This window comes from Rhinolophus sinicus, chromosome 2 (genome assembly GCF_057876585.1).
Source record: "Rhinolophus sinicus isolate RSI-liver-muscle chromosome 2, RSI-T2T, whole genome shotgun sequence".
Taxonomy (NCBI): Eukaryota; Metazoa; Chordata; class Mammalia; order Chiroptera; family Rhinolophidae; genus Rhinolophus; species Rhinolophus sinicus.
In genome coordinates, this window is record NC_142502.1 from 837,195 (window position 1) to 858,924 (window position 21,730).

Here is a 21,730-nt window from a genome sequence, read left to right on the forward strand (position 1 = left end):
GGAGAAGGCATTGACTACAAACCGTGAGCACTGTGTAGTTTCTGTGCGTTGGCCGAAGGACACAGTGGTGTGGGATGATGATGTGAATATTTACAATGTGCCATAGTTTTTTGTAAATTATTTATGTTTTTTTTAAACGAACTTCTCGTACAGATTGATGAAACTTCGTTTGTTTTGCCGGAGACTGTAAATATTTATTTATTTGTTCACATGGTCAACATTTCACCACTGAAACCCTGCATTTAGCTAGAGCCTCATTTTTATTCTTCAAAGATTAATAACAGAAAATAAATTATAAAAAGGTTTTCTATAAATGAATCTCTCTCCCTTTTTTAAAAAGAATGAGAAAAGTTTCTATGGGGGGAAGGGAGAAGCGCCAAAGGGAAGAGCCCAGTTCCCTTCTGGTAATGTGGACGCTGGGCCACAGGTTGCTCTGGTCCACTGTTAGCTGAGAGGAGTTTGGGGTCCTCGGGGAGATGGCAGGTGTCAATATGTCGAACACCCATTATGGATGACACAGTCGTTGGGTGATCCCGCTCTCCTGCCACTTCTCAGTGTCAAGCAGGACAGGACTAGGCAATGAGTTTTGGCATCTCTGAAATGATTCAGAAAAAGGCAGGAGAGGAGCTGCAAGAAGGACACACAGGAAAATCGTCACAGGGCAGGAAGAATAAGCTGGCTCATCGGGACAGTGAAAACACAATCGTTTGGGGTTTTTCTGGCAATTCCAACGGCTCTGTGGGATTTCCGAGGAGTGTGGTGGAGTCACTTATGGGGGAAGATGAGAAAGAAATGCAGGGAGAGAGGGAGGTTGAGGGAAAGCAAGCATATTTGCCTGAAATAAGCTGGAGTGAGTCAGACAGTGAAGCAGTGAGATATCAGAAAGGCTGTTTGAGGTGACAGGATGGAGACTGGGGGCCCTGGCTTTGACTTGGGTTGTGGGGATGGCTGGGTTTTATGACACAAACATGGAGGAAAAGACTGGACCTACATATACAAATCAAGAAGATTTTGAAAAATTTAGAAATAAAATGCTCAGACAAGAAATTTGGTTGGAGGGAGCTAAATGTACACTTTACTCATGAAACAAAAAGTATGTAATATGTGTAATAGAGATGCTTAGACATGAGGCATGAAAGTGAGATACATTTCTCCGCACATTTGGGTGTTTGGGTCATTGGTCAGGCAATGTGAGGTCTCCGACAGTACTGTGCCCCTTGCCACAGTCTGATCCCCTCAGAGATGCTGTCTCCCAGGACTCGTCCTCGGTGTCTGTGAGCTGACACAGGAGTGCAGGGACACAGGGTTCCTGGAGTGCGGACTTCCTCCCTGCAGGGCTCTGACACGTGGGTGTTTGGAGCCACATGCTGCAGGGGCTGTGGTCGCCAGACTCTGTCAGCTTGGTCAACACGTGTTGGAAGCTAGACCAAAGGCCCTGGGGTGATGAGCCAGGTGTCCTTGTGGCACAAACACTCTGTGGACCCAGCAGTTGGACCCAGCAGCTGGATGAGGAAGTCACAGGACACCCTCACTCACCAGTACCCAGAAAGGGGTCTGTGTTGGCCTGGACGGAGGAGGGTTCCAATGGACTCCTGGCCCCTGGTCCTCACTGCAACCAGCATGTCCCTGCAGGGTGAATGGGGGTCCCTGCCAGGGTTGCTAAGAAGGGCAGCACAAGGACATTCCCAGACACAAGTGTCACCAGGCAAGGTACACAATCCACCCTGTCACATCTCACCGCTGGCAAAGGGGCATTGTGACGCACTGTGCTCACGGTCTCATCCTAGGAATATGTCAGGGGGCTGGAGGGCATGGTAGACCTACCCGTAAAATAAAGCCAGAGGGCAGATGGAAGTCCCAGCGGGGCTTTCAGGACGAACAGAAGCGGATTCCAGAGCTGCTCAGGGTGGTTAGTGGACAGGACTCTGTCATTCTGGACGTCCCTGCCCCATGTGCCTGTCCCCTCGTGGTGGCCAGCAGTAACGTGAGGACGAAAAGCAGCTCGCTGTCCAGGATTAGTCCAGGCGGAGCAAAGCTGCGTTTAAACCGCGATTCTGTTATCAAAGGGGAAAACACCTTTTCACACTTTATGTTCTCAGTTCTAATAACAAAGGAGCTGGTCCAGGGAGGTGACTCATAGCTGTAAATTGCAAAGCAAAATAGTGAGGGGACCAGGGTTCCTGATATTCGTCTGTATGTCTTTTCCTTTAAAACCCTTCCATGCATGAACAGAAGGTTAACTTCTGTCAAACGCAGGCCCTGTTTTGTGATAAGAAGTGCAGCTTTTGGACACAGACTGTAGGTCTGTGCAGCTGGCTGAATCATTCAGCTTTCTCATCTGTGAGGTGGGGAGACCCCCAGCCGGCAGAGGTGCCCAGAGGCCCCTAGGAGGCCTGCGCTCTCCTTCCTGCACCCAACTCCTCTCTGCGAACTCAAAACCTCATGAACTGGGCACATTGGGGCTTCAGAGACCACACAGCATTGTCTGCAGTCAGGATTTGAAGGTTTTACATTTGCTGTCTGTTTTTTCTTTCTGAGACCCACTTCAGTCATTGCAGCCCCTATTTTGAGCTTATTTTGAGTTTGGGTTTTCCTTGTAGCTTCGTAGGTTGCGAGTTTTGCATATTTTTAACAGCTACACAGTATGAATCTTTCGCGGTGTTTGTATATTTTTTGGTTTGTAAATTGAAGTAGTCCTAAACATTTTAAGTCCAGATTCTTATTCAAGAAAAGCTCAAGACCCATGAACAGCTAATACTTTGCTTGTCAAAACATGACTTAAAAAGTATGTTTTTGAAAAAAAATAAAAGTCAGCAAATCACTTGTGGTTCTCTTAATGGCCAGTGAGAATATATCTAGCCTTTTCTTGGTTAGGCAACGGAAAGTTTCAACACTTACCTTAAGTAAGGAACATAAATGTGGTCAGACAGCAGAATTCCAAGTTTCCCAGAAAAGTGCAGTTACAACGTCCAAGGTGGGAAGCACCCAGAGTCCTGGGCCAGTGGGCTCTGGCTGCACACACACCTCTCCACAGGCCCCCAGACCCTGCCTCGTCTCGGTCTGCTGACGTGGGAGAGAGAGCCGACCCACCAGGGCTGGCGGGGGAGACATTCCTGGCTGTGGTCAGGGGCTGTGAGACTGGGCAGGGCCAACGATTGCCAAACTCCCCGAAAATGTCTGCGTCTGCACGCCAGGGCTTGTGCACCTGGGCATGGGGTGATGCTGAACTTGTGTGCGTGAGTGTGGGGTCGTAGCATTCCAGGGCAACCCCATCCCACAGAGGACGGGCCACAGTGTGGTCTTAGAAAAGCTCCTGCTCTTGAGGAGTAAACAGAAATGTGCTAATTCAGTCCTCAACAGTCAGCAGTGTCTTGTTGAGTCCGACTGTTTCAGGCAGGGTCCACACACTTGGACAAGGTGGTGAGCATGCAAGCTAAGCCTCCCGGGTCTTCCTCTCCCAGGAGCAGTGAGAGAAGAGGACCGAGCAGAGCACAGACGGCTTTGGCGCCTCACAAGTGGACACCTACTGCACAGACCCTTTCACATGAAAGGACCCAGCATGTGACAAACGACAGCGTTTGATAACTCCGAGGAAAAGCCATGACAGGATGCGGCAGAGAGCTGTGCACACATAAGATGTCCTGCCAAGTTCTTGTTAACAGTAGATGTGTTCGTGTGTCTGTGTTTTCCCCTGAACACCAGGACACTGCCTGATGCGCTAGGTATCAAACACATATTGTGATGGTCTTAGGGCATTATTTGGACACGAATGCAGGAAAGTAAAAGGAGTCAGTGGTCCCGCCTTAGAAATAACTGCTCTTTGCAGTTTACCAAGTATAGCACATTGGTCATGATTCCCCATCAGCCCTGCACCCCGGCTCCCTCCAGCCTGGACCAGTTGGAGAGCCCGACACAGCTACATTGTGCCCTGACCCAGGGCCTGGGCTGCCCACATCGGCTCAGTGGACGTGATTCCAGCCCAGCATCAGGTGCTCTGGGGCCCGGGAGGCAGTCTCCTGCTGAGCCCACCCCGAGCCCAGTCAGTGACCACCGGGGTCACCACCGGGGTTTCCCCAAAGGCCAACATGTCGGTTAGCATCTCCCTGCCAGTTTCTTGTTGAGAGCTTAGCCTACCCCGAATGTCACTCCATGGTCTGAAGTCCTGGCTCTTGCATGGGGTTTGGGGTGGCCTCTGCCCCTGGGTCCTCAACTCCATGCGTCGCCCGGGTCCTCCCGGCCTGCAGACCACCATGGAACACAGGCTGTGGCAGCAGGACCCGAGCACTCTCCTGAGACGCTGACCAAGGCCCAGCTGCATCCAGCTCTGCGTGTGGGAAGGGCACCCCTATGTGATGAGCAGGCCGGGGATGCGTTTCCTCCATTTTGAAGGAAGCTGAACAGTGTGGGGCACGAGGGACCTCTGTCCAGCACCAGAGTTCCCAAGCCCGATGGTTTCCTGCTGTAGCAAAATATCAGATGGCGATCCTTTTGATGGTGACAGAGACAAACAGAAAACACAAGTACGTGACAGAAAATGAGCAGATGTTAAACGAAACCCAGGGTTCTTCCTGTTTTAACTATCAAGACTTCTCCTCGAACTCCTGTATACCTTTCATATACATTACATTGTCTAAATATGTGTGTATTTTCTATGATATTATTCCAACCTGTATTCATCCCGATTTTCCTGAAAACTAAACTTACACAGCAAAACAGTTTTGTTTACTTTTGACCCCAATGCACTGTGCTTTCTTCCAGATAACTGCAGATTTGATGCCGCATGTAGAAGTTTTTGCAAGTCACTTGATGAGACTTAAATTTCGGTTTCTCTTTCAAATATCTGCTTTGAATAAAGGACAGTGCACTGATATTTGTAGGTTGACATGTTTCCTGGGCATGGGAGCAGTATTTACTGCTATGTGTATTTCCTCACCCGCTGCAAACACACTCACACACATACACACACAGTAGGAAAAGAGCACACCTACACAAAATTATCAGTGCATGTGTAGAAACATGCCTGTTTCCAGGCGGGTGGCTACCTGGGAATAGACTAAGATGCCTTCATGCTTTAAAAGACAAAACACATGAGTGAAAGGCAAGGGGAAATGCGTCTTGATTTCTGAGAGGTTGGAGTTGCTCACTGATGTGGGAACGGATTTACACATTCTCGCTGCTGAAGTACAACTGATAAACTCAGTGGCTCCCTTGGTCTCTCTGTGATTTTCCGCACGTGCCCAGGAACTGGCTGCACAGCCGGAGGACTGTCCTGGGGCTGAGGCCTGCGTGGGTGAGCTCATGTAAAAGAAACGCCACTGTTAATCTTCAGGTTTTGATAGATCGGAAAATCCGCCCCCCGCCCCCGTTCCCACGGCAATTTCTTATAAAGCTAAATCACACAAAATGAACAGACTGACAAAAGGGTGTCAACAAGTTGGTAGATTGTCCCGAAGCAATAGTCATGCAAAAGTGCTGTGCCCGTCGCTGCATATTTGCACCCCTGTGTACTTTCTTATTGCTCTAGTGATAAGGCATGAATAATGCCAGGCACCGCTGATAGGAAATGGACAAATTATGTATGTAATTCTTCCTGGGCGCGTGTTAGAAAGCAGCCCACCCACCTGACTGGTCAGAGCCTTGTGAACTGTACCTTCTGGCTCCCACCCACTCGGCTGATGCTGCCCTGAGCTTACGTCCTGTAAGTGCCGGCTCTGTGACATGGACGTGCACTGAAACTACACTGACTATCACTTCTGCACGTGATGCATTGTTTTCAGAGTACGCAAGCATTTGCTGCTTTTGGCTGGCTTGGAAATTATCTTCTGTGAGATAAATCTGTTGGCTAAAATATGGTTTTTAAAGATCCTCAAATTAAAATGGAGCCAGTGTCTCTGAAAGCTCACATGACCTTAACTCATGAGGTTGCCCTTCGTCACGTCATCTGTTTATGTTCTTCTTCCTCTCCGGCAAGGACCAGAGGACCTGGGCGAGAAGCACATGGCCGCTGCATCTCAGGCCGGTGCAGGTCTCCGCGTGTAGGAAACCAGCCATGGCCTCTGCGTGCTCGTGAGCCTGCAGACCAGGGTCTGCCCCTTCCCCAACCGGGAAGGTCACCACAGGTTTGGAATTGAGGTCTTACAGTCTGAGCGCTTTAGCAAACACATATTGATTTACTGGCCTTGGTGTTTTATGTTGCTTTCTATGGAGACCATGCCCAGTAACTATTAATATCTGTGGTTTGTAGTACTTATTAAACTATGCAAATTATTAGAAGCAGAAAAATCAAAATTAAAAAATGCATATTGTAATATCTACTACTAGGGAGACCTACTTATACAAAGTGTGATAGAAAAATATGGTGAATGTTTAAATATAAAATAGTTTATTACCGTAAAAGACACATTGCCATTAACCCCCCTCAGAATACTCCCCCTCGCTTCAAACACACTTATCCCATTGTTCTTGCCACTTTCTGAAGCAGTTCTGGAAGTCCTCTTTTGTGAGTGTCTTTAATTGTGCTGTTGTGGCTGCCTCGATGTCCTGAATTGATTCAAAACATTTTCCTTTCATGGTTATTTTGACTTTGGGGAAGAGCCAGAAGTCGCACGGTGCCAGATCCACTGAATAAGGTGGATGAGGACACACCATCATGTTTTTATTTGACAGAAATGTTTGTACCAGAAGCGACGTGTGACACGGAGCTTGTCATGATGGAGGATGAGGTAGACACTCATGAAAGAGGGTTGAACTTCTTTAGAAACTGGCAAGAATGATGGGATAAGTCTGTTTGAAGCAAAGGGGAGCAGAGCATAGAATCATGCGTGAGTGGGGACCGCAGAGTCAGACGCATGGGATTCGCCTGGGTTTTGGTTAATGGCTGTGTAACCTCAGGGTCTTCATCTATGGACAGAAATACCAAAGCCCACTGGCTGCTGAGTGTAAGGACTGAACAGGGGGAAGAATGGGAAACACAGTGCCTGGAAGATCGTGGCCCTTCAAAGACCTGTAGGTGAGAGCTGTCATTCCCTCATCAACCACGGACCTCTGTGTCCCCACTTCTATGGAGTGTATACATTTTTCTCAGTGCTGAGAATTTATCCATTAAAACATAAATTAAGATCCTTGGCAGAATTCACTGCACAGCTTACATTCTACAAACAGGAACAGCCAATGAGGCGTAAGCTTGGATAAGCAAGTCACACGGTATGTTAGGAGGTGACGATGCTACGGGAAGCCCTTCTAGGGTACGGAGGACAGAAAGTGCTTGAGGAGTGTTGAGGATATTAAATGTGTGGGCAGGAGACTCATTGAGCAGGTGACGTGAGGATGTGAGGGGAAGCCATGTGGACACCTAGAGGAAGGGGCTGTCAGACAGAGGAGGACGTGATCAGATACGTAAATGCTGCCTGTAGGTCAAGAAAGAGGAAGACTGACTCTAACCATCACATTTAACAAGGTTGGGGCATTGGCGCCAGTGAGAAGGGCAAGTTCAGTGGGGCCTTGAGGATGGAAGTGTGGCCCAGGAGGAAGAGGATCTGAGGAGAGACACTGGTGGCTGGAAGTGGAAAGAATGGCTCAAGGGATTTGCTGCAGAGGGTAAACGAGAAATGGGAAGGCAGCTGCCAGGAAAGTGTGGCCCCAAGAAGTGTTCTGTTCTGTTTTGTTTTGCTTGGGTTTTACAATGGGGCAGATAGCAGCATGTGTGTTTGCAGGTGGGAAATAGCCAGTAGGAAAACAGTGATGCCGGGGAAAGAAGCTGAGACTTGTTGGCAGAACACTGCTGAGTAGGCAAGAAGAAATGGGGTCTAGTGTGCAAGTAGAGGGCTCTGCTTTGGAAAGGGGCGAGGAAGGCCAGTCCCAGCTGTCAGGATGGAAGGCAGAGCCACAGTACAGAGGCTGGGGGTATACGGATGAGGCAGTGGGGACGCGTGAGGCTCTTCAGATGACTCCCACTTTCTCGGACAACAGGAGAACACAACTAGCAGCTGAGAGTGAGGATGAGGTCAGAATTGGTGTAGGTTGAAGAGGAAGAAGGTATAAAATAGTCATCTAAGCAATTGGAAGGGTGAGTGGACATGGGGGACAGAGTTTGGCCATGGGTGGCACCAAGGACCCTGCTGGGGTTCGTGTCTATAACACATGGTTTTCCGAGCTTCTCATCGGCTATGGCCAGTCGCATAATTGCAGACATGGAGTTGGAAGACAGTGTAATTTAATCAGAGTTGTGGTTTAACCAAGAAAGTCAATAAAGCAAGAAAGGTCCAAAAATGTTGAGATTACAGGAAAGAAGGTTTTTCATGGGATTGGAATGGGGTAAAGTGGGGAGACCAGACATTAAGGGTATGAGAGCCTGATCCTAAAGGTGGTCAAGTTAAAAAGATCAGAGCTCTCAATAAGTCAAAGGATTGTTGGCGTCCTTACCAGAAGGAAGGAGCTAGAAGGGGTAGGAGGGTGTGGTTGACCAGTGGGGTGCAGACATTGAGACTGTGAGGGAATGTAGCTGCTGGTCACGACAAAGACCTGACGCAGCTGGAGGAAGCTGCCGACTCCACGGAATTGAGAGCCAGCGTATGAGGAAGGCGAGGCACGTGGCTTGTGAAACCGCCAAGAAATCTGACGAGTCAGTATAGGGATGGTCACATGAGTCGTTCTTACTTCTAGTTTATTGCTTTAGCAGACGTGAAGCCCCGTCCCTCACAGAGGAAAATAGAGTCGTCCCAAGACCAACACTTGTAGGGACTGAACGGTGTCTCCCCAGAATTCATAGGTTGAAGCTGTGACTCCCATTGTGACTGGATTTGGTGCTGGGGCATTTGAGGAGGTAATGAAGGTTAAGTGAGGTCATGAGGGTGGGGCCCTGATCCAATAGGACTGGTGTCCTTATAAGAGGAAGACACACCAGAGCTCTCCCTCCTTTCACACATGCGCAGAGGAAAGGCCACGTGAGGGCACAGTGAGAAGGTGACTGCCTGCAAGGCAGAAGTGAGTCCTCACCAGAAGCCTGTCCACCGACACCCTGATCGTGGCCTTGCAGGCTCCAGAGTGTGAGGAATGAGTGTTTGCTGTAGGAACCCCCGAGCGTGGGGGTTTCTGCTGTGAGAGCTCAAGCTGACTGACACAGCACCTCTCTGCGACCACTTCTTCAGGGTAACCGACCTGGGCTCTCTGTTCAGTGTGGATGATTGACTGCTGTGAGCGTGTAATCAGACCACAGTGTTCAGATGACCTTGGGTTTGGATAAAGGGAAATCCTCAAATTCTCCCCAAACAGTGAAACAATTGTCCTCCAGCTCTCTAGGTGCTGCCAGACGCCCGGATGGTGTGAGGAACCTCATAACGTCTCTCACTATTGAAACAGGAAGAGTTCTGTCCCCAGTGCCACGCAGAGATAGGACATTGCAGATGCCAACTGCTTCAGTGCCAACAAACCAGGCTGCATTTTTTATCCCCATTCTCACCTTCCTGTCCTGTGGCTTTTGAGAACATGACTATCCTCTCTCAAATTTAAGACCTTGGAACTAGAAGTGTGCGCCTTATTCACCTGCTATGAGACCAGGAGAGATGGTGGGGCTGCCTTCTTGTCACACGAGGGCTGAGGACACTGCAAACCCTTGTTTAGCAGACATGCAGGCTCAACTGGTCCAACAAAGGCACCAAAAATGCAGGTTCATAACCAACGTGTTTGGTTGGTTGTCTTCCACGTCATTGTCCCCAGAAAGACAGCTGGTCTTGAGTGGGCAGACAGCTCTGCTTCACTGGGTCACCAGGCAACCAGGTTCCTTGTTACTGTGATGTCCCACAGCACCACTTATCAACAACATGTCCAAATTCCCACCCAGAGGGGACAAGTACATAAGCTGAGTCCAAGAGCACAAGGAAAGCTCGTGCCTTTTAGGCGTGCAGACATGACACACACTTCTGCTCCAACCTCATTTGGAAGGAAGCAACCCATGGTCTCACTGAGCCTCGAGGACGGCTGTGGTGTGGGCTCAGGTGGTGGTCACATCTCTGCCCACTTCCAGCTGGGCCTGGCTACTACCGGGAGGGATGGTTTTCTGGGACAGTGACCATCTTTTCACGGATGTGTACGCACTGTCCCACGGAAACACTGCTGTGGGGAGTGGCCTGCTCCTGCTTTCAGGGCCTGCCTGGAAAAAATGCAGCTGAGAAATGGCTCCTGTGCAGTACTGGAGAGAAGCTGAAGGAAAGGACAGGACTAACGCCCAGGACCTCACCTTGCAGTGACATCATGGGCTTCTGGAAAATAATCTGTATTGCTGGATTCTTTTCCAGGGAAGAAGTTGTTTATGTTAACTGATAAACAACTTTCAAAGTTTGGTAGCATGATCAGCTCTGAATTTCCAGGGCCCATTATGAGAATCTGGTATTCTCTCTTTGAAAACTTGCATCAGCCTCACATTCCTCCCGCAGACAGATGAACTGTGATGGATGGAGGAGAGTCTCCTACTCATCAGGCCTCTGAACGGGGACTAGTCACTGGCTTTCGCAGTTTGGCTGAGCCACTGGCTGGGGTGACCTCTGAGAGTCTGTGGTTCCCTGGTGCCTGTGCCCTTTTAGGCAGAGTCTGCAAAGTCCCAGAAGCCCAGCAGGAGGGAAGAATCCCCCACCTCTTCCCTGACTTCAGCACAGAAACCGAACTCTTCCCAGACAGCATGACATTACTGAACACTCTGTCCCCCTTGGCAGTGGCCCCAGAAGAACATTCCCGGCTGTCCTGTGATAAGAGGGTCAGCAGAACAGTTGCTCTGGGTTAACACTGGTTAGGAATGTTACAGCCCACACTTTATCTTTTAGGTTGTGATGTTAATGGTCCCTCACCTGTGTTTTAATGTATTTAGTCTCACATTGTCAAAGCTGATGGCTGTGTTTGACCCCTTTCTTTTTGGAGGCCCCGAGTCAGCTGGGAACATGGCCGTCCAAGCCCACATTGTGCTAGTCTCCAGCGGCTGCCACGTTGCTGAAACTTTTGGCAGGAGGAGGCTGAAACCCCCATCTGCTGGTGCGGCTCCCAGAGCTGCAGGAAGTCTCAATGTTCTTTTTTTTTTTCTTAACAGACAAAAAATCTTGGCTCCAGAATGATTTCCAGTAATTACAGTATGAGAACTTAGTATGAGATATTTTTATTTTCTCTTAAAAAAATAAAAATGCAAGCAAAGCAGAAGAAACCCATGGAGTCTCCGCACACGGGCACATCCCACTTTGTAACAAAAGATGAGTGTTCTTTGCCTCGCTCAGATAGACAGTGTCCATTGAACGGCTTTTCCTCTGGAAGGGACTCAAGGAGAAAGGGTTCTGCTGGGAGTAGAGGAGCAGCGAGGCCCTGGGAAAAGCTGTGTTGTTCTTCCTTCTTCCTTTCTTCCCAGAGCTTTGCTGCTGGAAGGTTCTGGACATTCCTCGGTACGTGTATCTGCCTCCTCCTCGTTCTTGAGTTCACAGTCCTCACTCAATGAAGGCAGGGAAGGCTCAGTAAGCCCATCAGACTTGGGGGAAAGGCTTCCGTGATGCCTGGATCCGAAAGTCAGTGGTGCCAGCGGGCTGTCTCCATGGTGCCAGGCTCGGAGGAGGCATGGACCTTGGTATTGTTGCCTCTCTCATGTTTCCATCTCTGACACCCTGCGTGACACTGATGTGGATTAGAGGAGCACAGCTGGTGGCTCCTTCTGTCTGTGACCGTGACTTTGCATGGGCCCTGTGTCCTCCTTGGGCAAATGCACTGGCTCACTGGTTTGATGTGACTCTATGACTACATAAGGTCAGCTGGGAGGGCAACGCTTGTGAGGCGTGAAGGGCTCCACAGCTGTTAGTTGTTAGTGTTACTTTCCTTTAAGTCACCTCTGCTCCCTCACGGATGGGATGAGGAGCCAGCAGCCTGGGGTGACCGGCTGTACAGACGGAAGCCATGTGCTCCTGTCCCTTCACTGCATGGCGGCAACATACGTGGTTACCAGTCGCAGCCACAGCGGGCTATCATAGAGACTGAACAAAATGCATAATAAACACGACCCTTCACATGGCCAAAGGCCACCGAAGGCTGAACTTTTGCATAAGTGCCCCCTTATCAAGGACACAGGAGTGAAATATACTTAAAAAACCGGATTGACTATTCTTAGCCTCTTCTGTCTCTTTCTTTCCTTGGTAGCAGCTGAATCTCAACAGAAAACATACACTTCGAGTTTGCAAGGTCTCCAGGCTGCTGAGTCTGTTTATGTCTGGGTTGTCATGGAGCAATTTGCCTCCACACTGAGCGGCTTAAGCACACAGTCTGCGGGGCCGGGATGGACGACAGCGTGGCTGGTCATAGGGCCAGGGTCTGTCACAGGCAGCGGCGAGTGTTGGCTGGAACTGCAGTTATGTGCAGACCTGGCTGGACTGGAGGTCTGGCCAGCTAGTTCATGGCATGGCCGCTGGATGGCCTCAGCTGCTCGCCATGTCCATGCCTCTCACAGAACTGCCCTGTGACACGGCAGCTGTCCTCCAGAGAGACATCCAGAGTGAGATGGAAGGCGAGGTCTTCTGTAACCTAATCTTGAAAGAGAGGTGCCATCGTTTTTGCCACAGTTTGCTGGTCACACAGACTCACCCTGGAGTGTGTAAAGGGTGAGGACATCAGAGTCTTGGTGACCCCGCTGGAGCCTGGCTGTCACCCTGGACAGCAGGGCAATTGTGGACATGTCCTTCCTGCTTCACTGATTGGGGCCATGAGCCCTGCGAGGAGCCTCTGATGTGAGTGAGGCGAGCCATGTCAGAAGCGTGCGTTTATGCGCTTATGGTGACCCTGTCACCAGAAACGGAAATGAATCCTTGATGGACCATTCCCAGCGGCAGACACTCAGGATGTTATTTGTGTCTTCTTAAAGAGAAACAACACAGCACTGGCTCTGTCCACTCGATCGAGACCCTTCTTATGAAGGTCAACATGTGCTTCTCAGCCCAGCTGGCCCTCTGTCCTCATCACCAGGTCACCATGCATCAACTGCCAGATGCAAGTGTGCACAGGATACGTTTCTGCCGTCAGTAACGCATCCACTTCCTGGGCTGGCCTGTTTCATCAGCAAACTTCCAAACCAGCAGAGCTTGTCCCTATAGCTCCACAAGGCTATCCCGTGTCCACAGCAGATGACACTGTTTTCAAACGGTCTAATTATCCCCGAGAGGATGCTGGTGTGGCCTCGGTCACCATGCTGTTATGCAGAGGGAGGCGTCGTGCCACACGCGACAGTTAGGCCTCCCTTCCATGGACCAAGAGGTTTCAGTGGAAGTGTAATCTCTGATCATTGTGGCGCAACATTCAATTACAGGTTTTAGTGGATTTTTTTGTTTATAGAAACATGAGTTCGGTTAAACCCCATGTTCGAAGATGATGTTTTGCATTGTGTAGAAGAAACAGGCATTTACGGCTTCACTTGTGAAGTGAGGCATAGAACACTGCAGAGCTCGATGCTCAGCGGGTAAGTTTTCACATCACAATTTGACTTTAAGAAATGTGTGAGTTTATTTATAAGTTCATTCTGAAGATCATTTTAAATGTTGATAATTAAAAGTAATGGGTTTGTTTTCTGGTCAAAATTCACATCCCCATTCTTATATTTCTATCTCAGTGCTTTATTTTTAAATTGAAGAACATGTATTTTTCATAATTAGATATTCTCTGGCCCACATCCGTAACTCATAAAGAATGGGGCATCCTGAAATGTACTAACATGGTTATTAAAATGCACAGAAATAGTTCAAGGTGTTGAAAAAACAGAACAGAAAAACAGCACAACAAATTGATTTTCTGCTCTTAAACTTTCATGTGAATAATCATCTTTTCAACCCTTTTCCTTTGCAAAAGTATAATAACAACTAACTCTACTCGACAGCTTATCCTGCGCGATCCCAAGGATTTGGCACAGATCAACTCGTCTGCTCTCCCACCAACGTCATGGCCTGCACACGATCCTTATTGCCCCACAAATCAGGAAACAGAAACGTAGGAAGTTAGGTGCCCAGACAAGTCTTATTTGGCCACGGTTCTAATTCCAGGAATCCAGCTGAAGCCCGTAAACCCTGATATGGAATCGTAACTCAGCCTTTGCTATCTAATTGGTTACTATCTTCCTATTGGTTTATCAGAAATATTGAAATCATTAACATTAAAAAAGAACAAATAAAATAAAATCTCTCCTAATTACACACATTTTCTACCATCTAATGTTTTTCTTCACCTGATCTTAAAAAAGAATACTCCACAATTTTGTCTGCATGTTGTCCCCTCTCGCTCACTTTGCCATTGTTTGCAACAGAACCACCACTAATAATCACCATGTCAGCCCAGGGAGATGCCGACTCAGGAGGCAGCAGTCTCCATACACATCCATCTCCCCTCCGTCCTGAGTGTGTAATGGAATGACAGTGAAAGCAACTACCCAAAACAGCGAAAAGAAGGAAAGGGGACTTATCTACTGAAATTCCAGCAAACTCGCAGGAGGTAGTGAGGGAATGGCAGCTTGTTGACAGGTAGAAGAGCGGGAAGGAGTGTCTTCAAATACTCAAACACAAAGTGCAGAAGAGAAGAACTCCAATTTTTGGAGGATTTAGGAAGTGCACCCAGGTGGGCACAGAGCACAGAGCAAGAAGTGGGTGTCTGAGAAGAACGTTGCAGTTGCTTCCCCATTCATCCCTCATATCTTGCTACTTCTGTGGGGACAGAGCCCCAGAAAGCAATTTCCAGTCTCTCGGCCTCATGTGGAAAGGTGCTGGCTCAGGTAGTAAATGGCCATCAGCTGTGGCTAGTTGGCTGGCAGCTGTAACCAGTGAGCCATTGGCCACTAATATAACTGCTGTGGCTACGCTAGCAGAAAATGGGGGCTAGCAAGAAGATGGTGGCTGGCAAGCACAGATTGCAGTTAGCACGGCGGATTGCAGCTAGCAAGGAGAGTCGGTTGGTTGGCAGAAAAGCAGACAACAGGTCGCACGTCGTGTGAATCCAGCCTCCAGTGAGACTATAGTGGTATGACTCCCCTACCTATGGCTCCGTGGGTGTTCCTTTTCGGCCTCACCATATCCTGCGTTCTTATGTGGGGAGCGGGAGCTGAGACCCCGCAGGCCGCACCGCACGACAACTTCCCATTTCCACGCACATGGTCCCCCCATCCAGTTATTTACTCCCCACATTCCAGGAGCTGAGGACGCAAAGCCAAAAGTTTGGTTTCCCATCTGTTCATCAGTTATCAACTCCCACAAGTTTATCAAATTCTTAATCCTTTACTAACGGGAAAGGTATAGCAGGCTGTGTAATCAGAGAAACAGATCCACAGAGAGACCATCTGTTTTAATATAAACTCTATGTATCTTTATCTTTATATTTCTATTATTTACCTGTTTGTTACAAGGACTTGGTATTATGCAATTGTGGGAACAGACATGCTATAAAACAGGTCACGTTACGTACCTATAAAAATTGTCTCACTGTCCCATTTGTAAATATAAACATAGTGCAATATTAGACATATACATAAAACAAGTAGAATAAAAGAAAGAGACCAAGGTGAGGAAAGAGAATTAATGACCCAGAAAAATAACACAGAGAGTTGAGAGAAGATGATTTAAAATAAATGTAATTATTATTTTTAGAGGGACTAAGAACACCATTAAAATAATACTCTAAGAAGATAAAATAGTTCTTCGGGATTTTTATCAAACAAAAAATTAACTGGAAGAATCAGAAGATAAATTGAGAGAAACATTTCAAAGACATAGGAAAAAACTGCATAAAAATTTTTAGACAAAGATAACAGTCTAAGGGATTCAATTTAGGTAGTTTATCCTCTTTCTAACGGGAGTCTTAGAGGGAGAGCAGAGAAAATGCACAGTAGTGAAATACAGAAAAAAGATTTATGGAACTGAAGAACTACAAAGGTGTTTAACATTAACCCTCAGTGCTAATCAGAGCAAATCAAAATGTGCACAACTCTAGATGCATCACCGAATTTTCATAGCAGCAAGAGAAGAGAGAGGATCCTCAAAATTCAGAACGAGGAAAAAATGTCCTAAGAGGATAAAATCAGACTTCCTATTGGTCACATTTGTTTGAACAAACGGTCATAAAGCTTTCAAAGTTCTGGGGGAAGGAACTGTGAGCCCGGAAGTCTGCCCTGGTCAAACTACCTATGAGGTGGGAACACAGAAACTGTGCTCAGAGGTCTCACCACCGTGCTGTTCCCCCGAATGAATGTCAGACTGGAGGGCAACTGTAATTTAAAAATATTCACAAGGAAACAGGATAAAAGAGCAGAGACTCTGAGCTGTAAGACAAATGAGGTCTGAGGATCTAATGTGTAATGTGCTGACTGTGGTTGATTCCACTGTGTTGTATCATTCAAATTTGCCAAGACAGTAGAACTTAAATGTTGTCACCAAAAAAAAAGGAAAGGAAGAAAAGTAAACGTGTCAGGTGACAGACATGTTGATTAACTTCAGGGCAAACCCTTTCACAGTGTACACATATGTCAAATCACCACATTGCATGTTCTAAATATCTTACAATTTTATTGGCAATAATACTTCCAAAAAGCTGAAAAATATAGATAAAAGGTTCTTAGAACTCAACAGTAAGAAATCAAACATCCTAACCAAAAAGGACCAAAGACCTTAACGGATGGAAAACAAGATCATGAAAAGAATCTCCGCATCATATAGCATGAAGGACATGTCTCTGTCCCTCTGTGTGGCTGGTTCTGTCCTGTCTCTGTCTCTGTCTCCCCCCGTCTCCCTCCCTCCCCCTCCCCACCCCCACGCTCCGTGAGCACAGGGATCACATGGTGCCAGCTCACAAATGGGTTCCAGATGGAGCACTGCTCTGGGTTTACAGGACACACTCAGTGAACACTTGTGAAATGAATACACAGAAGGATGTTTCATATTATGTAGGGTTAGCGAAAACTTTCTGCCCGAAGTTCCCCGGACAGTGCCCTGTCACTTCTCAGTGTCGTGTTCTGACTTTCTCTGCCGTGGGCCTTCTGTTAGGCCTTGCTCCAATGTTACCACCTTCTTACACTGGAGAAGCTATGACAGTTTAGCCCGGGGGCTGTGTCTCAGCTGCCACGGTGTTGGCTGCAGCGCGATGTGCCGCTTTGTGGCCTGTTCCATCTGCTTCTTTAGATGCCGGAGCGTCAGGCCCTCTGTCTGGACACGCACCCTCAGCACTCACACCCCCCATCTCTGGATGGCCTTGGGGACACACACCCTCTGCTCTCTTGGGCCCTGTGGCCTGCGCTGCCTGGCAGACACCATGGAAAAATCGGGCTGGTTTTGAGAGAAATGGCAGAAAGGCAAGGACAGGTGACTGTTGTTTGAAGCTGTACAGGCAGAAAAAGGCAGGGTTAGCATGAGCGCCAACCTGAGAGGGATGGCGGGTGATCCCTGCATGTGACAGGGCAGCTTAGGGCATGTTTGTACGGGAAGGATACACAGCTATCGACCACCAAGAAGAAACCTTGTTGGCAGACACAAGCGCAACGAAGACCCAAGGGACATACGGGGTCGCCGGAGAGGAACACACGGACACTTTGATGGCTGTTGTGTTTCTGTTGATGGTGAGGGCACACATGGCTGGGCTTCCGCGGGAGACTTAATTTTAGTCTCTTGGCCACTTTTCTGCTAAGCTGACGTCTGCTCCTTCCTGGCCTCTTTCAAGGAGACACTTCTGATGAGTCCTGACTCCCACACGAGGCACAGAGACGTGTGGCAGCCATGCGCAAGGACAGTGGCCAACGCTGAGACAGGGAAAGATGGCTTGTACGGCAAGCAGTGGATGTGTCTTTGTCATTTCTTCTCCTAAGGAGAAAACCATTCCCTCGTGTTTGCCAAGACAGATGGCCTTCCACTTTTTATGAGAATAAAAGTAACCATTCTGAGGCTTGTTACTTAAAATGTTTTCCTGTTTAGAGATCGCTTTCTGCCGAGGACCCTGAGGGCTGAGCTGCCTGTGGTGTTTCTGTGCCCGGCGGTCCTGCAAAACACACCGGTCGGCTGCCTGGAGGAAGGACGCAATCCAGCATCAGAGAACCCCCTGACCCGTGGGGCTGTGGGACTCACGGACGCCGCCAGCCTTGACCACGTGTGAGGACAACAGAGAATGTCAGTGTTTATGGGGAACCTGCTCTTCTGATTGAGGTCTGGAAACCTTGTTTTTGCTTTTGTTTCAGCTATTCTGAAGTATTTCAGGGACCACAATTGCCATAAAGTATCGCCTGTGATCCTTGCTCCCACTGGCGTAGCTTAAGTTTCACTTCTTTGTCTACGCGCTATGAGCGCATATCACCTGAAAATGGGAGGTGCACGTATTGCTTCAGCTTTTAAGTTAGCATCTGTTTATTTTGGAAATGGGGCTCTAACAATAAACAAAACAGGCACAATCCTGTTACCACGCAGTTTACTTCCTCGTGGGGGATGGTAATAAAAACACAGGACACATCAGGTGCTACAGCAAAGACAGAAACCTAGGGGTGGGTGGAGACACCCTGGCGGCCTGGACCACAGCAAAGGAGAGCCCAGCCACCTGAGGGACACGTGGCCCAGAGCCACAGACTGCTGGGCCCAGCGAGCTTCCGGAAGCAGCGGAAGGAGCCCGAATGAGAGGCAGAGATATAAAGAGAGCCTTGTTTCTAACTGGGTGTCTGCAGAAGCTGTCTTGATGCTCTACCATAAGATGTAGTTTCCATTTCCTATTAAATACAGAGAAAGTAAGTTCTGAACTGATATTTGCATAAAAACAAATTCCAGAGGACAGCCCCTTATTTCTTCCTGAATATACTGCAATGACTCTCCTCTAAAGGTGAATTCTCAGCTTTTAAATTGGATGCAAAATGGACCCCAAGGCTGGGAGTAAATTTATTTTTGTCAATAAATGAAAAATGCATAATCGTGTTTAGAAACATCTGCACTACATGACTTCAGTGTGCTGTCGATGGCCATGACCTGACCCCAGGGACACGGAGTGTTGAGGGACGTCACTGAGAGGGAGCAGGACCCCCAGGAGTCCTTGGGCCGCCCCGGGCACATCTGTCCCATCGCCATGGCTGGCCCCGCCTGGTGGGCAGCAGACACCAGAGGAAAGCTTTGCAGCTGGGCACAGAGAACCTACACCCAATGCTTCCAGTGGCCGAGGTCCAGAATTCTTTCCCAGGAGAGCCGGCTCTGAAAGGCAGCATGCAGAGGGTTTTTGGAGAAGTTGTCCATTGTTTTCAAGATGTTTTGATTCTTTGTTGTGTAGAAGGTAACTTAGATCTTGTCTTAATTTCCTCTGTCATCTTCAAGATTGAAATACCTTAAAGAGAGCAAATGACCTTCGCAGCTCGGCTGCATTGCTCTGCTGGTCCATCTCTGTCACGTTTACTGGCTTTCCTCGCTGGTTCTAGCACCTTTGTCAGGTGTCTTCTTAAAGTTTATTGAATTGTGAAAAAGACGGTTGCCAATTCAAATGTGTTTGTCCTGGTCAGCTGATTGAATTCTACCTTTTCAAAATGCGAATCAAACAAAATGTAAAGTATTTAAACTGTTACAAAAGATTGTGGCATTAATTTGTATTGCATAACATCAGTATAGCAGAGAAAGGAATTCATGACAGACCTGAACTAAAGAAGTTCTTATGGGAATATAATCAATTTTATCCCCCACATATTCTGAGCCCCGTTAATAAGAGAAAAGAAAAAGAAAACAAGTCATGCTTGATGGTTGCTGTGGCCTCTCCACAGAACACAGCAAGACAAATTGCGAAAATGTTTTCCTCAATTAAAATGTAATTTTGCAGTGAAGCTGCTTTGCCTCACAAATATTTATTTAAGGTGATTGTTCTAGGAATGATTACATTTTATTCAAAATTTACATTTCTGTGTAAAACAGTTTTGTGGTTGGCTCTACCAAACTAGCTTTTGTAGTTTGCAGTATGTCGGCGGGATGTTTGAGAGCCTTGGGTAGGACAAACACTCAACCATGTTGGGTTGGAAGCTGTCACCACAGAGCAGCTGGTCAGTTAGATTCGGCCCAGAGCTTCTGCTTTACCCAGCCTCAGCGTAGGTTTATAGTGACCGTTAGGTGAAAACACTTTCATCTCCATCCATCACCCCGCCATTCAGGGCCAGCATCCCGCAGATTCACACCTGGGAGCTGTTGCCCTTTGTCCACTGGGCGAGTCTCCCTGAGGGCTCAGAGCAGCATGTGTGTGTATGTCCGTGGGGTCGGGGTAGAGAGGGAACCACGGAAAATGGAGGAATTGCTGGCATTTTAGGCCAAGGTCAGATGAAGGGCTTGGTGTGTGAGGTTCATCACATGTGATGCTCTACCTGGGCAGGTCTTTGGAGAGAAGCTCCGAGTGTGGGGTGAATGGGGCTCATGCAGCCCTTCAGCGATGGACTTGTGTCCCTTCCCGGAGCCCCACTATCCATGATGGGGCCCCTGTCAGCATCAGATCCAGTCACAGCGTGCAGCAGGCCCCTTTAATTCTTTCCAGAAACTGCCTTTTCTCCTCACGCTCGTGCCTCTGCAGGTGCATGAGACACAGTTGCTACAACAAATGCTTAAAAGGGGAGGGAGTGCACACATGCGGACTCCTGCTTGGCTGGGGACGTGCACACCTGGCAAACTGCTTCTCTGGGAAGTTGGGCCGGTGGAAACGGAAGCAGACTTTTGTCAACACGTATTGAGTTACATTGGTTAAGTCGCTCCTGAGTAATGACTCCCGCTGTGCCGCCTGTCGTGGATTTGTGCTCAGGTCCACACGTGTCAGCCTCTGGCTGTGGCCCGCCCACCCGGCGACACCGCAATGCTGCCGTGCCACGCTGGCTCAGACAGGAGGTCAAGCAAAGCAGGCCGGGTCCCCCTGCAGAGGACCACTGGCCTCCATCTGTGCTCTTGAGTTTGGACAAAGTTCTGAAAGTGAGCAACCCGTCTTCGTGAGGGGTCAGAGCGCTCCTGGCCTCTCACCAATCCCAGTCTATGAAGCCTCACATCACTGCTTGTCCTCATTGGAGTGTCACCGTGCATTACACAGAGGGCCATCACAGCCCGTTTCAAGAGCAGATGTTGGTCATCATCTTAATTCCGCACAGAGAAGAGAAAGCTCAGCTGAAAAGCATGCAAGGTTATTTTTTCTAAGTAACCCAAGACTGCACTGACATCAGCAGCATTTCAAAAGGGAAAAGTGACAGAACAATGACAGATATCACGTGGAATGCAGGGCCCCCCACCAGCGTCCTTCTTATCCTGACTCCAGCGGGCATCTCTCATCTTGTGAAGGAGAAGCCACAGAAGAATCACTCAAGTCAGTGCGACACAAGGGTCAGCTGACATGGCGTCCTGCAACCAAGCACTTTGGCCGGACTGAGAGGTCAGGATGGGGCTAAAACGAGCCCCTAACCGGAAGTGGGTGTTCTAACCCATCACATGTGACCTCAGCCGCCCACTGTCTACCTGGAGAGCAGCCCCACTCTGCAGCCCTGCCCGTGGCATGTGGAACGAGGCCTCCAGGAACCACACTAAATGCCATCTCAGTGCTACTAATGGTTATGAGCCTGGAATCTAGTGCACCACTTGCACCAATGCTATAATGATGGCACCTCGGAGATGGGGAGTGTGGAGGGAATAGGTGGCCTGTCTTGGGACTGACTCCAATTAAAACTTCTGTTTTTTGAAAAAATTAAATGAATGAAATGACAAGATAAACTATCTGG